This window comes from Silene latifolia, chromosome 5, assembly GCF_048544455.1.
Source record: "Silene latifolia isolate original U9 population chromosome 5, ASM4854445v1, whole genome shotgun sequence".
Classification (NCBI taxonomy): Eukaryota; Viridiplantae; Streptophyta; class Magnoliopsida; order Caryophyllales; family Caryophyllaceae; genus Silene; species Silene latifolia.
In genome coordinates this window covers 47,713,390-47,728,766 of record NC_133530.1, presented here as the reverse complement: position 1 = coordinate 47,728,766, position 15,377 = coordinate 47,713,390, and the positions used below count along the sequence as shown (strand labels likewise).

Sequence of the window (15,377 nt, the reverse complement as noted above, 5' to 3'; positions counted from 1 at the left end):
TTGGAGGACCGCTTTTTGAACATCAAAACCTTGATCATTTGTTTGATTGTATGGAGTTTGGTTTTGATAACTTTGGTTTTGATTGTAAAAGGGTCTTTGAGCTTGGTTTCTCATTGGAGGTGGGGTGTATGTTGTTTGAGGGTTTTGAACATTTTGGCTTTTGTATGAGAGGTTGGGATGGAATTTGGTGTTTTCATTGTAATAGTTGGAATAAGGGGTACCACTCTTGTATGCTTGAAAAGCATTCACTTGTTCACTTGTCCCCTACATTCACTTTGGTCATGTCCCAAAGTTCCACAACTCTCACATACTCCACTTGGAATTGATGAAGATGCCACCATGGCATTAACATGTTGCTTAGGTGATTTGGAGACTTCTTCAAGCTTAGCCATAGCCTTCTCAAACTTCAAATTAAAGGTATCAATATGAGCACTAAGTTGAGCACCCAATTGAGTAATAGAGTCCACTTCATGCTTTCCTCCTCTAGTAGCCTTCCGAGGTCTACTATATTGTGAGTTATGGACCGCCATTTCCTCAATCTTATTCCATGTTTGATTATCACCAACTTTGGTAAACATACCATTTGATCCCATATTGAGAATGTTTCGGGAGTCTTCATAAAGACCATTCCAAAATTCTTGTACAAGAAACCACTCGCTAAGTCCGTGATGAGGACATGAGCGGCAAGTTCCTTTGAATCTCTCCCAAGCTTCATACAAAGATTCTTCGTCCCTTTGTTTGAACCCGGTGATTTGGGCTCTTAGCAAGTTGGTCTTTTCCGGAGGATAGAACTTTTTGTAGAAAGCAAGTGCCAATTTCTTCTAAGAGTCAATACCAAGAGTAGCCTTATCAAGGCTCTTTAACCATTGTTTCGCGGTACCAATCAAAGAAAAAGGAAATAAGACCCATCGAATTTGGTCTTGAGTAACTCCGGTTTGAGAAATCGCATCACAATAGTGACAAAAACTCTCCATGTGAGAATGAGGGTCTTCACTAGGCATCCCCCCAAATTGGCTTCTTTCGACTAATTGGAAAAATGCGGATTTTGCAATGAAATTACAGGTCAAATGTTGTGGTGTGGGAGTACCATTTGGTAGGTTCTCCTCGGTTGGTACGGAATGTGATGAAAATTTAGGCATTGTGGGTTGATTTTGTGGTTGATTTTATGTTGGGTTATCCTCTCCTTCTCTTGCAAAAGGGTTGATGAACTCAATGTTATTTGGTTGAATTTCCACAATCTCACTAATACCTCTCAAAGTATTTCTAGCAAGTCTTCCATTGTTGGTCAAAGTTCTTTCAATTTCAAGATCAATGGGTAACAAGTTACCTTGTGATCTCCTAGACATGCAAAATATCAAACAACTTGAAAACAATTAGAACAAACCTTGAGGAGTTTGACTTCCCAAAGGTAAAGAAAGACACAACTAAAAACAATCAAAGAAAATCAAATCAAGTTAACAACGTCCCCGGCAACGGCGCCATTATTGGTCGGACTTATCGTTTTCGGTTACTTGTCGTTAAGAGTTACCTAGACCAAAACAGTATTTATTACTTTACAAACTACTCTACTTTTAGTAAAGAGGTAAGTAAAGGTTGGATCCCAAGGGACGGGTATTGATGTAGGATTTTCGATTGCAAATGGTCGTGTCTAAGGGTGTCACAATTTGGGTTGAGGTAGGAGATCAACTAAACTAAATAACAATGTAAATAAAGTAATGAAAGCAAGCAAGATTATTAAAATGAGATGTAAACAATTGATTAAAAGCACTAGGGTGTCATGGGTTTATAGGGGAATCATGGGATTTGATCATACAAACATGTTCTCTACTAGATGCAAGCAATTATTGTTGTGATGGGATCGAGTTAGTGTATATCTTACAATCTCTAGGAAGGTTTGGGTCCCGGAGCCGAATCGATTAGATTGTACAACACCTAAAAGTCAACTTAATCCTCCCTATCCAACTATATGCATGATCTAATAAGACTCGAGTTGGTTTATGTCTTACAAGTCTCATTGAAAAGATAAATGATGGGTAAAAAATGCAAAGATTCATAGGCTCGCATTTCATTAAACATAACATGTGCATAAGTTTAAATCACAACAAGCAAGCAAATTAATTATGAAAGCATATTAGATTAAGCATGAATCAATCCCCATGTTGGTTTCCCCTAATTCCCCATTAACCCTAGTTAAGGTGACTACTCCCTCATTATCAAGTTTAACATGCTAACAAGGTTATCAATCATACTAGCAAGGCAAAACATGATGAATAAATGAAGATGATTAACAATAATTAAAAAGGATTAAGAGAGAATTATACCTAAAGATGATTCCAAATAATAAAGCAAAGAATAATAGAAGTACTTGATGATTGATGGAAGGTTGTCAATCCTCCAAATAAACCCCAAATAATCTTCAATTACCCAAAATAAATGATGAACAATAGAGACATTAAGTAAAGATTAAGAAATGAGATTTGTATTAATGCTAAATTAAGAGTTGATTACAAGATTAAGATGAGATTAAGAATGCATAAGAAGAACATGATAATCTAATTAGTACAATGGGGTATTTATACTAAGGATTAGGAACACAAATTAGGGTTACTAAGGGCTTAAATGACGATTAAGACCCTTAAGAAAAGTTGAGGAAGTGCTCCTCTCGAAGGAGATGCGCATATCCGTTTTGGTAGTCTTCATGGAGTACGCTCATCCCGAGCGGCTAGGCAGTAGAGACGGTTGGCACTGGAGCAGAATTCGAGCGGATTGTTCTCGGGACGCTCGGATCACAAGGCCTCAAGACGAGCGTTTTGGCCTCGGGACGCTCGGACTGTATCAGGGCGACGCTCGTCCTGGGCACTGCGACGCTCGGATTGCTGGGCAGTCACTTCTCTTCTTTTCTTTCTTCAACAATCCTCAAGGATCTTGTTGGAGATGCAAGGATCCTTTCACCATTGCCCAATTATATACATAGGCCTTCTAGCATTGTCTTTCCTTTGATGCTTGGTCATTGAATTCGATCAATTTAGCTCCATTTTGCCATGAAAATGCAAGGTTCTTACTTCTTTCCTACCAAGGGATCAAAACCTCAAAGAATATGCAAAACGAGAAACTAAAGATAGTAAATGACCCAATTATGCACTAAAAAGCATAAGAACGAGGCTAATTCGGGGACTAAATATGCTCAAATATGAGTCACATAATAGGGGTAATGAGTTAAGTGGATTATGTGTGTTGTCAAGTGCAATGGGATAAGAAGAATGGGAATAAGTCGAGTGAATGTTCACAAAAGGTATGGGACATGAAAGTAAGGAATCATGGAGATGTAGGATGTTATCATGAGGGTGTGAGTTAAGGAATATATATAAATTGCAGGACGAATTATTAATCATGAGTCTTGAGGAATTAAAGGAGTAAGAAGTTGGTAGAGTAATTGCATGGTATGAGACTTTGGTGGTGAGCTAGGTGACGATACGATCAAGGACGGAATTAGTATGGATTCGAGGTAATTATGTTAATAGGATTAATGGAGTTGCTATTGGGGATTGGTATTCATGGTTGCAAGGGAGCATATGGCGTTGAAATAGAGGGCGTTTGTCAGTAGTCGAGTATTGGTTATATGGTCAGGTGGTGATAATTATGGAAATTGGAGAATGTGTTATGAAGGGCATATGAGTTTAACCTCATGAGAGAGAGAGAGAGAGAGAGAGAGAGAGAGATATTATCAAGTGGTAACTTACGCGAGTTGGAATGACTAGTTTCATTTGAATATGTGTTTATGATGTGTTTATGATTGTGTGAGGTTATGACCTCGTGAGTAGTAGTATGGGATGATATTCATAAAGTTGTTATATAGTTAGTCCGTGTAATATGTCATCAATTGTGATCTAGTAATGGGTGGTTGGATGAGCCGTGATATTATCTTTGTGTCAGGACACTGTTTATTAGTAATGTGGTTGTTGTGTTCCGAGTGCGATCCGGGCACGATGCTCCGTGTTGCGATGCGGGCACTTTCGCGCTGCGGTGCGGCTGTTGGTGACGGTGTTGCGATGCCGTCATCGGTTGTGGTGGAGTAGGTGGAATAACCGTAAGATGAACTTTTAAAAGATTATGTCAGTCTAGTATGGGCATATAGATTGTTTTCTGTTTACTGTTGTTTCCTGTAATTTTGACTTGTGGGTGAGACTAGAGTATAATATGGAAGAGAGTTGCACATGTGGTCGATGTTGTCATAGTTACAGTGATACCTTGTTGAAGAAACATAGTTGCGGGAGGTGGTTGGAACACTTTCCATCTTATGTTTGATGAGACTTTTGTTGACATAGTTGTGGCAAGTAATTAGCGGAACATGTGGGTACTGAGCTAGAAGTTGCAGTTGGTTCATAGTATTTTATCGGAGCAGTAAGTATGGAGTTTTGGGAATTAGTATCATTTTAAGTTATGGACGAGTTTGACGACAATATAAAAGGGGAATTTAAGGATCAAGTGGGTGTGTAACAATTTTGGGTCGTGAGTTAGGTGGTGGGGATAGGTATATGAATAGAAAAGAATGTGGTTGTGCAGTAATGTGGAAGAGTTGTGGTAGTGGTTATGTTGAGGATTTTATGGTATATGTTAGGTGGTGTGCGGAATGATTAGAAGTGTGGAAACTGTTAGAGAGAGAGAGCCTTGGAATTGGGAATGGTTATCGGTGTTGAGATTATAGTCGGCTATCAGTGACATGAGATAGTGATAAGGGGGAGGAATAGCTAAGGACCTAGTACTAGTTGGGTTACGAGGACGTAACATTTATCTTAAGAGGAGTAGGATGGGACAAAGAGAGTTTGATGATTATGCGTACTGTGGTATATTTGGAAGTGTTGAGTCTTAATGTGGAATAAAGGCTGGACTTGTGGTTGATATTATGAAAGGTAAAGGTTATGCTTATAGTAGTATGTATTTTATATGTATGGTTATGGAGTAAGGTTGTAGGTAAGTATGGTTACGATAGTGTTGACAGTTTTGGATGGTCACGTTTATGAGTGTGAGTAAACTTCGAGGACGAAGTTCATTTTAAGGGTGGTAGAATATAACAACTCGCTTGGTAGATGGTGGTAATACTGGATTTGCTAGTGAGCGGTATAGAAGTAAGATAAAGTTGGCGGCACTTATGTTGTTGTTATTCGATAGAATTATTCAGTTAGGTGGGCTACTATATGGTTGATGCTATGTTGTGAGCTGCATTGTCTAGGTAGGCGTTAGGCGTTGTTGGGTGAGTTAGGTCGAGGATGGAGGATGAAAGTTGAGTGGTGATGGTTGGTGGAGTGGTATGTGTGCTTGCTATGTAGGTATGGGTGTGAACTTCGGGGACGAAGTTCATTTTTAAGGAGGGAATACTGTAATACCACAGGTTTATGACCATGGGTTACTCGGTCGAGTAGGGCTTACTCGGCCGAATAGGGTGTCTGGTGTCCTGATTTTGGGTTCTGATGCGTTGGAACTCGACCGAAATTGTTGTAACTGGGTCGAGTAGGGCGTACTCGGTCGAGTACATCGAGTACTTGGCCGAGTAACCGATCTGACGGATTATTTTCGCGGTTTGATTAGAATGATAAGGGAGTTATATATAATTCGATAATTATTTCGTTAATCAGTTTCTAAAGCCTAAAATATTTCTCTAAACTCTCCCTAATCACTCTAACCATCAAGCTAGCAAGGATCTAGCATTCGGGTTGTCAGATCTTGTATTCCCATGACAAACAGATTGTTAGTATTAGTTCTTATTCCTATTACAATTAGTTTGTAGTCGTTGTAACTCTAATTTGGGTTAATTTGGGGTAATTGGTTATTAGTGATGGTTTGTGATGTAGTATTGTTTGATTATCATTGTTGTAGGTGACGATGCGGTACTCGTTATACATTTATATGATTGATTACAGCATAGCAAATTGCGAAAAGGTAGGGTTTCCCCTATTCAGTTGGCTGTGTAACTGGTTAAGTTGTTTGTGATTAATTATTGGCATGTTACCCTTTGATTAAGTTTGATGGAGGTTGATTTAGATTATACTGTTTGTGGGTTGTTGTTGTGGGACCATGTCGGGAGATGGTTCCAACCCCATGTTCGCCCCTTGTGACTCCCATCACAAGGGGGATGTGCACATTAAGGAGCTGGGTTCGCTCGTTGCGATGAACGGGGCTTAAGTTGTACGACTGCGGTCCCCATAGGCGGTGTGGGTTACATGTTACGATGGGTAACCTGGCAGGGCTACACATTGTAGTGTGTAGTCAGTTTTTGGTTATTGTTGGAGTTGGAGTATTGGTTGATTGTGCTGTTTGTATTTGTTTGTTTCTCACTGCGTATGCTTAATCAAGTTATCTGATTGATCGACCCCGTTTTATGTTTTCAAAACTGTGGTGATCCATTCGGGGATGGTGAGCAGTTGACTTAGCAGGTTATGGATGTTGAGATAGCTCGCGGGACTTGTTGTGTCGCTTAGCTGTAGCTGAGTTTAGTTACGTGATTTCTGGTTTTGGTTGTACCGTTTTGGAGTTTTAAGACTTGTAACCTCTTTATTTAAGTTGTTTTAATAAAAGTTGTATCATTATGATTTCTATAATGCGTACTACCTCGGGTAACCGAGATGGTAGCACCCTTATATGCTAAGGTAGTCCTTGGTAATACACTTTCGTATATGGGGGTGTTACAGGTCACTCGACCGAGTCAATGAGGCACTCGGTCGAGTATTGCGTACTCGGACGAGTGTGCTCAGTACTCGGCCGAGTGCCCAGTTTGGGGTCGTGTTTTGCGCGGTTTGATTAAAATGAGTTGGAAGTTATATAATCACATAATCAGTTTTCGTTAATCATTTCTAACCCTAAAACATAATTCTAAACTCTCCCTAATCACTCTAATAATCAAACTGACAAGGATCTAGCTTTTGTCGTCGGATTTCATCTTACGTCGTGCCAATCGTTGTTCTTAGTCTCGATCTCTATTCTTATGTTTATACTAGACCTAACCCTAATTTTGGGGGATTTGGGGGAATTGATAACAGGGCACTAGATTGTTTATTGAGGGGTAGTAGTAATTGTATGTGATTAATATTTGTATGTGACGGTTTCGTGGAGGATTGCTATTGCGATTACATGTGTGTGCTTGGATTGCGAAAAGGTAGGGTTTCCCTACACAGTATGATTATACCATTGTTGCATTGATTTATATTGGGGTTGATTATTTGCGATTATTGTGATATCGTATTTGTGATTGATAGAGGTATTGGTTGGATATCGTGAGCCATGTCGGGAGATGGTTTCACCCCCATGTTCGCTCCTTGTAGCTCCCGTCACAAGGGGATGTGCACATTAGTGGTATGGGTTTTCTCGTTATGATGAAAGGGGCTTTAGGTGGCAAGGCCGCAGTCTACCACTGGCGGTAGTGGATACCTCTTGCGATGGGTAACCTGGCAGGGCTACTCGTTGCGATGAGAGCCATTTGTGGAACTTGGAGTTTGGAGGTGGTGGATATTGTTGCGTTACCTTGTGTTGCTTATTCTTGTGATTGTTGTTGTTGTGTGTGTAATCATACTGACTCCTTCAATTGTTTTCAAAACTGTGGTGAACCTTGGGGAATGGTGAGCAGTGAGTCTAGCAGGTGGGGATGTTTGAGCTTGCATGCGGGATTCGACGGGACACGGACGTTGCATATTAGTATCATAGCTTCCGCTGAGTCTTAGATATTCTTATACTTTGGATTTACAGTTGTATTTCTTTGGTTTTGGAATATGTAATTGAATAAACTTTAATTATCTTAATAATTGTTTCATTATGGCCTACTTGATATCTACTACCTCGAGCAATCGAGCTAGTAACACTTCCATTTGCTAAGGTAGGCCTTGGTAACGCACTTTGGTTGATGAGGGTGTTACAACATCCTATATACTTTTATTAACTAAAACCCCTTATATACTCATTAATTACATATAACCTTAATTACAAACTTAATTAATAATGATCCCAAAATAGCCCAAAATCTAGGATTTTGGAACAAGAGAGAGAAAACGTGTAAATTTGACTTACCATGAACCAAAAGAGTAAAGGGGTGTAGGGTCTTCAATTCCTTGCTTAGATTACATAGGGGAAGGTTTAGAAGTTTTCTAGAGAGAAGGAAGAGAGTTTTGGGGGCTTAGAGAGAGAATGTGAAACGATTTAGGGTTAGGTGGAAGAGGGTCTCGACCTATGTTATTGCCGCCTCTCAGGACCGCACACTCGGTCGAGTAGACCGAGCACTCGATCGAGTGCACTCCACTCGGTTGAGTGTGACACACACTCGGCCAAGTATCACCCACTCAGTCGAGTATAGCATGTACTCGGCCGAGTACACTCTAATCGGCCTAGGGAGGTTGTTGCTACTCTCACGAGTACGACACTTTCTTGAGTAGAGTAGGTGGACCTTTATGACCTATGTAACCCTTAGAGTGTCCGTGTTTCAAGAAAGAGACGTACTCATGAGATTAGCAACAACCTCCCTAGGTCGAGTATAGCATGTACTCGGCCGAGTACACTCTACTCGGCCTAGGGAGGTTGTTGCTACTCTCACGAGTACGACTCTTTCTTGAAACACGCACACTCTAAGGGTTCCATAGGTCTTAAAGGTCTACCTACTATACTCAAGGGGTCCCATAAGGGTCTCGATAAGACGGGGTATTACAATGGCCGTAGTAGGATAGAAATCAATGCTTCGAGAACTCGTCAAAGGGAGAGGATAGGTGATAGTTATGGGGGTCTAGGGGTTTTGGTTGCTTAGTATGTGCATGATCATTGCTTGGGACGCCGTAATTTGAGTAGCCATGTAGATCATGGCTACTTTATAGCCTTGCCTTCAAGGGTCTTCCTAGACCCCTGGTGGTTACCGTTGCCTGTGGTCTAGTTACCACTTGTTAACGTCATATGTTCGAGGTGTGCGGGTCATAAATACAAGCGAAAGAAGTAGACTAGAACAAAACTTAAAGCATAACAAGGTGTGGAACAAAGCATGAAGTAAGAGGAATGAATTTAATTGCCAACTTCCTCATTACAAACAAGCTAATACTAGATAACTCCAATAGATAGAGGTTACAATTGTTGAGGTATGTGTCCTCAACAATAGTGCGATCACATGTTTAAATCTCAAATTAAGAATACGTAAGGGATGATTCATTTATATAGTCAACTGATCAACATTAATCAGTAACGATTGGCTAACTAGAGTTTGACATTAATGTCGTTTGACGGTGGTGATCAGTTGATCCCTTAAAGTCACACGTATAGGACAATTCCCTTAATAGACAAGTTGATTAATTATTGAACAATTCATTTGTGAGAGAGAATATTTATATCTTATTATAATTTGCTTAAATAAGATTTATTTTAGTAATTAAAATATTTTATCACTAAAATTGATTATTATTTATGAAACAATTGAGATAAGAATGAATGGTTAATTATAATTACAATATGTTGTGAATTATAATTATATGACCCATTTTATTTATGTGATCAAGAATCACTATACAATTTGTTATATGTAATTTAGTTAATGTATATAATGATATTTATTTGATAAATCTGCATTAAATTAATTAATAACATGCTACATACTACATGTAACATATTGTGTGACAAGTAACAAATTGACAAAATAAAATGGTAGTCCATTTTACATATGGACCGAAAATGGAGGGTGGAAGGTGTTAGTGGGTGATTTATTTTATGTGATAAAATGCATATAATCATACCTATCCTACACTAGCCTTACATACCTACATTTTGGAGAAGAACAAAAGTAAAAGGAGATGTCATGCTTTGGCATTTAGCCTTCACCATACCCGGCCCCTTCCTCCTTTTATGATGAGATTTTTGTTCTCATTTTTTACTTCTCCATATATTCTCATGCATGCATTCTTGTCCTTCTCTCTCAACTCTCTGTAAAACTAGTTTTAGAATACATTAGATTGTTCATCCAAAATTCTAATAACAATATAAGATTACTAGTGTAGTAATAAGAATATTATTAGAATTATTTTAAGGATACTAGTATATTAATCTAGTTAGTTAATGTATTAGTTTAAGGGATTTATTTTGGGTGCAATCAAGAGGAGGATCTCAATAATTGGGATTAAGGAGGATCATCCATTACATTTAAGCTCAAGAACAAATAAGGAAGGTGACCTTATTTGTGCCCATTATTTCGAGCCATATAACAATGTAAGGAACATTGTTTTTTCTTATTTTATCTCTTATTTAGTTATGCATGCACTAGATCTAAAGAACTCATATTAATATGTTAATTAGTTCACTATTAGAATAGTCTAATAATAGGTACATGAACCTAACAATTGGTATTAGAGCATAGGATGTTGCATGCATAATCGATTTATAGTTTTTTCGAGTTATTAGTAACTTAATTAAAACTAAAAATATGTGATTTATTAGATAAAGCCACGAAATATTGATGCATATTGTATATTCTAGTACTAAAATGTTTTTAGGTCATTTTTATGATTTATGGTATTTTATTGCTCATTTTAATGATTTTTAGTTATTTTATTACATTTTTATGACTGAAATGGAAATTAAAATACTAAAAATAGTTAAACTAAGCCTCTGACCTTGAAATGTTTATATGACCTCACATGCATATTTTACTTATTGTATGTAAAATTTCGTATTAATGTGATTAATATTACATGATTTATGATTTTTGTGAGATAAAACTGGATTAAATGGAGGTAAAATGGTTAAATATAGTTAAACTTCGAAATAGGCCATGAAATTTTAATATGTTGTCACATGCATATTTTACTCACTGTGTGTACAATTTAAGATGAACTTGATTCATTTTGCATGATTTATGAATTTTTAGTGTAAAACTGGCATAAATAGTGACTATTTTAGCATAAATAGCTAAAACGAACTACATGGCGCGAAAAAATTGTTTTAGGTTGCATTTATATCCCACGTATCATATCTAAAGTTGTAAAATTGATTTGATTAATTTTTGTATAATTTAGATGTTTTATTTGATAAAACCGATAAATCGCAACTATATTTTTTTCGAAATAAATTCGAAAATTTCACCATGATTTTTGACATTATAAATGTCATGGATATATTCCAGAATGTTCAAAAATTTGAAATTCAAAATTTGAAATTATTGTAATTTAATTTGGATTTATTTCATAAATGCTATGATTTTAGGGTAAAAAATGAGCATAAAATTTAATCAAGTTGAATTATTGTCAAAAATTGAGTGATGACTAATTTTTGAGACCTAAGAGTGTTAGGATAATTAACTTGGACTAAAATTAGATTTTAGTAGTAATTTACGATTTTAATAAGTTAAAATCGTGCATTTCCATAAAACCGGGTTATATAAACGATATAAGTTAAATAGGGCAATTTGGCATGATAGACACATATTATAATGCTCCATATTTCATTGTTGAATGTCATATTTTATTTATATGATTTTGAATTATGTAATTTATCTTAGTATGGCCTTAGTTTTAATCGATATTACCCGTAATGAAAGGGAATATTGGTTCGGTTGTAATTTAATGTGATCTCGTATCACTTTTATTTTTACTAGTTTTTCATATTACAAATGTATAATAGGAATAGCTTTTTATTTTTATTATTATTTGTATTTCCGGAATTCCTTCAAGACGGTGCCATTCGGAAAGGCGTTCTGACAAAGACAGTGTTCTTGGGAGGCGTGCCACTTGAACATTCAAGGGACCAAAGGAGTTGGTTTCCGAATATGTAATAGATTATTTGATTTTCTATTTTAGGAAGGCCATACTAGGAATTTATTATTTGTTTTGCATTTCTTTTAATATGTTGCATGCATTGCCAAATCACCATAACAACACATGCATATCACATCGAGTCTTCGACCGTGTCAATTATAATTATCGAGAATTCGACTTTTAGTTCACTTAAAATTGATACATAATAAATTGACAAGACCTTTACTTTTAAAAGATTGAGACTTAGCCTTACCAAATAGTAGGAGTCCATGAATCTAAATTTCATAAGGAGTACAATACGATTTTTCGGGGTGCTTCTATTGACGTTGGGTGAGTAGGGTAATAAGTAGTTATTACACTTTGAAAATTTGGTTGATCTCAACGAAGGTAATTTGCGACCGTAGCCGCAAAAGGTTCGGGCTAAAGATGAGCTTAACGTAAATTCATCGACCGAGAGTTCTAATTGTAGAATCGGTTAAGAGGGTTAACCCACCGAAGTTATATTAGTAAAGATGTAGAGGGCCCGTTGGCTCACATCCAAGTTAATATGATTTTTGGGTCTCGGAATCATTTATTACAGTTGGGTAAAAGTCACTATATAAATGCTAAAACGAGTTTTAAATATTAGTTTTAAGACGATAAATGTTTATAATTCCTTCATTTCTATTTTGTAGTCAATTTGATTAGTTTGCAATGACGACTCCAATTTCATCCGCATCAACTAGCACAAACGCTCCACCACTCCCCAATGTTTCTTGGCTTCGATCCTTTATGGATCGACGCAAACTTGAAAAGAATGGTTCTAACTTCGCCGATTGGTATGCGCAACTCCATTTGGCCGTGAAAGGAGACGACAAGCTTCGTTACCTTACCGAAGCCGCTCCCACCACACCTACTACTAGGTCAACCTCCGCCGCAAGGGAAGCCTATGAGGCCTACCTAAAAGAGTCGGCCGCTATCAAGAATGTCTTGATTTTCTCTATGGAGCCCGATCTCCAAAGGAGTGCTATTAAAATGAGCACGGCCTATGAGATCTACACCAAGCTTGTGACCATGTTTTCACAAGCTCCTAGGATAATCCAATATGAGGCGGCCTCCGCGTTTTTCGAGATCAACATCAAAGAGGACCAAAAGGTTATTCCTCATGTGCTCAAATTGATTGAGCTTGTTGAGACTCTTAAGATCCAAGGGGTCAATATTCCCGAACAACTCGTCATAGACCGAGTTCTACATTCATTGAACAAAGTAAAGGCATATGTGCAGTTTAGGGTAAACTACAATATGCAAAACATGAAGACTTCTCTCCATGAATTGCACAAATTGCTTGTGCAAGCTGATAGGGATATGGGTCTTGATGTTAGTTCAACCAAGGATGTTCTTGCCATAAACAACAAAAGCAAGGGGAAATTCAAGAGGAGTACTAGTAAGGGTAAGAAACCCAACAAGGGCAAAGGGAGAGTTATTGGGAATAACTCATCCAAGCCGAAAAAGGGTGCATCTTCTGAAGATAAGTTCCACTATTGTTGTGGTATGGGCCATTGGAAGCGAAATTGCCCTAAGTATCTTGGAGATGTTAAAGCTAGACGTGTGACTCCAGTAGGTAATAAATTCTCTAATCTATTATGTTATTGATAAAAATTTCAACTTTAGTATTTAGATACAAGTTGTGATTCTCACCCCCTTTAAATGTGATATAGGGCATGTGAGTAAGGACAAAGGCAAGGATAAGCAAGCTTGAGGATGATCTTCAACAAGGGATGCTAGTGTAGCCGCCCATAGAAGAAGACCTATGGAAGCTTGGCTTTTTATTTTGTATTGTCTTCTTAGTATTGTTGTATTTTGGCTTGTTGTTTTTAGAACTTCTTTTGATTTCCATGTTGGACATGGAAATTTGTTTTATTTCCATTAGCAAATAATTGTTGTATGAATTTTAATGGCTTGGCTTTCAACCCAAGTCATTCGGTTATGGAATTTTTCTTCGCTCTAAAAACTTGTCATTATACATCTTTCATATCAAAACATAAACTATGTTGACTTAATCTAATCATAAAATAATTACAACGATGGGATCATTGTAATTAGTTCACAAGTCATGAATTTAATTCTCACTTATGCTTTTGTGACTTAAATGTCACATCTTATTTGATATAAGAAAGAATGATTATAAAGTCAAAAGAGTTATTTGAACTCTAAAAAGGGAAAATTTGATAAACCAATTGGCTACACCACTTATAAGACTCCATACGAGTTATGGGAGGGCTTAAGACTTCAAGTTTGTAAATAACATGGACATGAGTCGGTTTGAGTTATCAAACTCACTTTTGGGAATTTGCAATCCAAAACGGACACGTTATTTTAAACGAATGGTCAACCTGGAAATACCTAAAATAGCTAGTCTATTTAACAAATGACATGGATCAGATTCGCATATTACATGAAGTAAGCTGCCATAATAGAGCTGGTCTTTTTATGTGCTAACACGTCAGTCTAGACAAACTTCTATTACTTCACCATATATGTTTGTAACTCATAAAGCTATCTCTTAAGAAGATAGATGTATTTCTAAGAGATAGAGTGGGAGTAGATCGTCACAAACATGTCTTATAGTTAATGTGTTACTTTTTGAAAGTAGTGGAACTATAATCTATTGAGATAGAGTGGGAGTAAAGCACACATATCTTATTGTTAATATGTTACTTTTCGAAAGTAATGGTATTATGACCTTGTCCCAAATTGACTTTGTTCCATACAAGCCATAGCATTACAATCCAAAATTTGTTACTCAAGAGTAGATTTACTTTAAGGCGATGGTCTCTTTAAAGTAAATAGAGCTTTAGAGTACCTAAGAGCATAGATTGACATGAAGATGTTAATCAAGATAAATCATTTTAGGAATTGCCACATTTCATTTTGATGAAAAATGGCAAATCATATTAAAAATTAGCTTTTCTAAAATGGGAATTTAGAGAAGGATGTGTATGGAACACAAAACTTTAGATAAAGATCTAAGAATCCTAACATATTATGCAAAGCCTTCTTAAGCAATCCTAGAATGGTCTTAAGCAAGCATCAAAGGATTATACTTTTCATTCATGTGATAGATGAGAATGGTTTCATTCACATTGTTAAAGAATCATATTTATACATGAAGTTAAGTGGGAGCCAGAATTATTTTTCCATGTCTTATATATTGATAACATATTACTTATTGAGAATAATGTACCAATGCTCTCTTCTGTGAAAGAGTGATTGGGAGACTAGGAAAAGATGCGATGTATTTAAGATTTCCGAATCTATTTGTTATATTTGAGAGGATATTGGCATAGAGTCGAGAGTCTTATGATGATAAGATCTTTCACATCTGTTAAACATCAACAAGGTTGAGTAGGTTATTCATATTGATGAAAGTGGAATTGATATGATAGAGTCATAGTCATTCACTGAACCTAATAAGTTGTTGATCACATAAAATCGATTGCTAATGTTTCCACCATTAGAACGATCATGTATGCCATTACATGCACATGCCGGGTTGAATCATATGCTTGGAGCGTAATAAGTCAATAACAATTTAATTCGAATGATGGTCTTGTGAAAGCCTTAAAGAACATC

At 36.9% G+C, this 15,377-nt stretch overlaps 1 non-coding gene across 1 annotated transcript; it reads left to right on the top strand.

Moving 5' to 3' along the window:
• The first annotated feature begins 660 nt into the window (after nt 1-660).
• Nucleotides 661-767, top strand: LOC141658245 (small nucleolar RNA R71). Its single transcript, XR_012549141.1, has one exon. It is a non-coding gene; the product is annotated as a small nucleolar RNA R71 (small nucleolar RNA).
• Nucleotides 768-15,377: the final 14,610 nt, after the last annotated feature.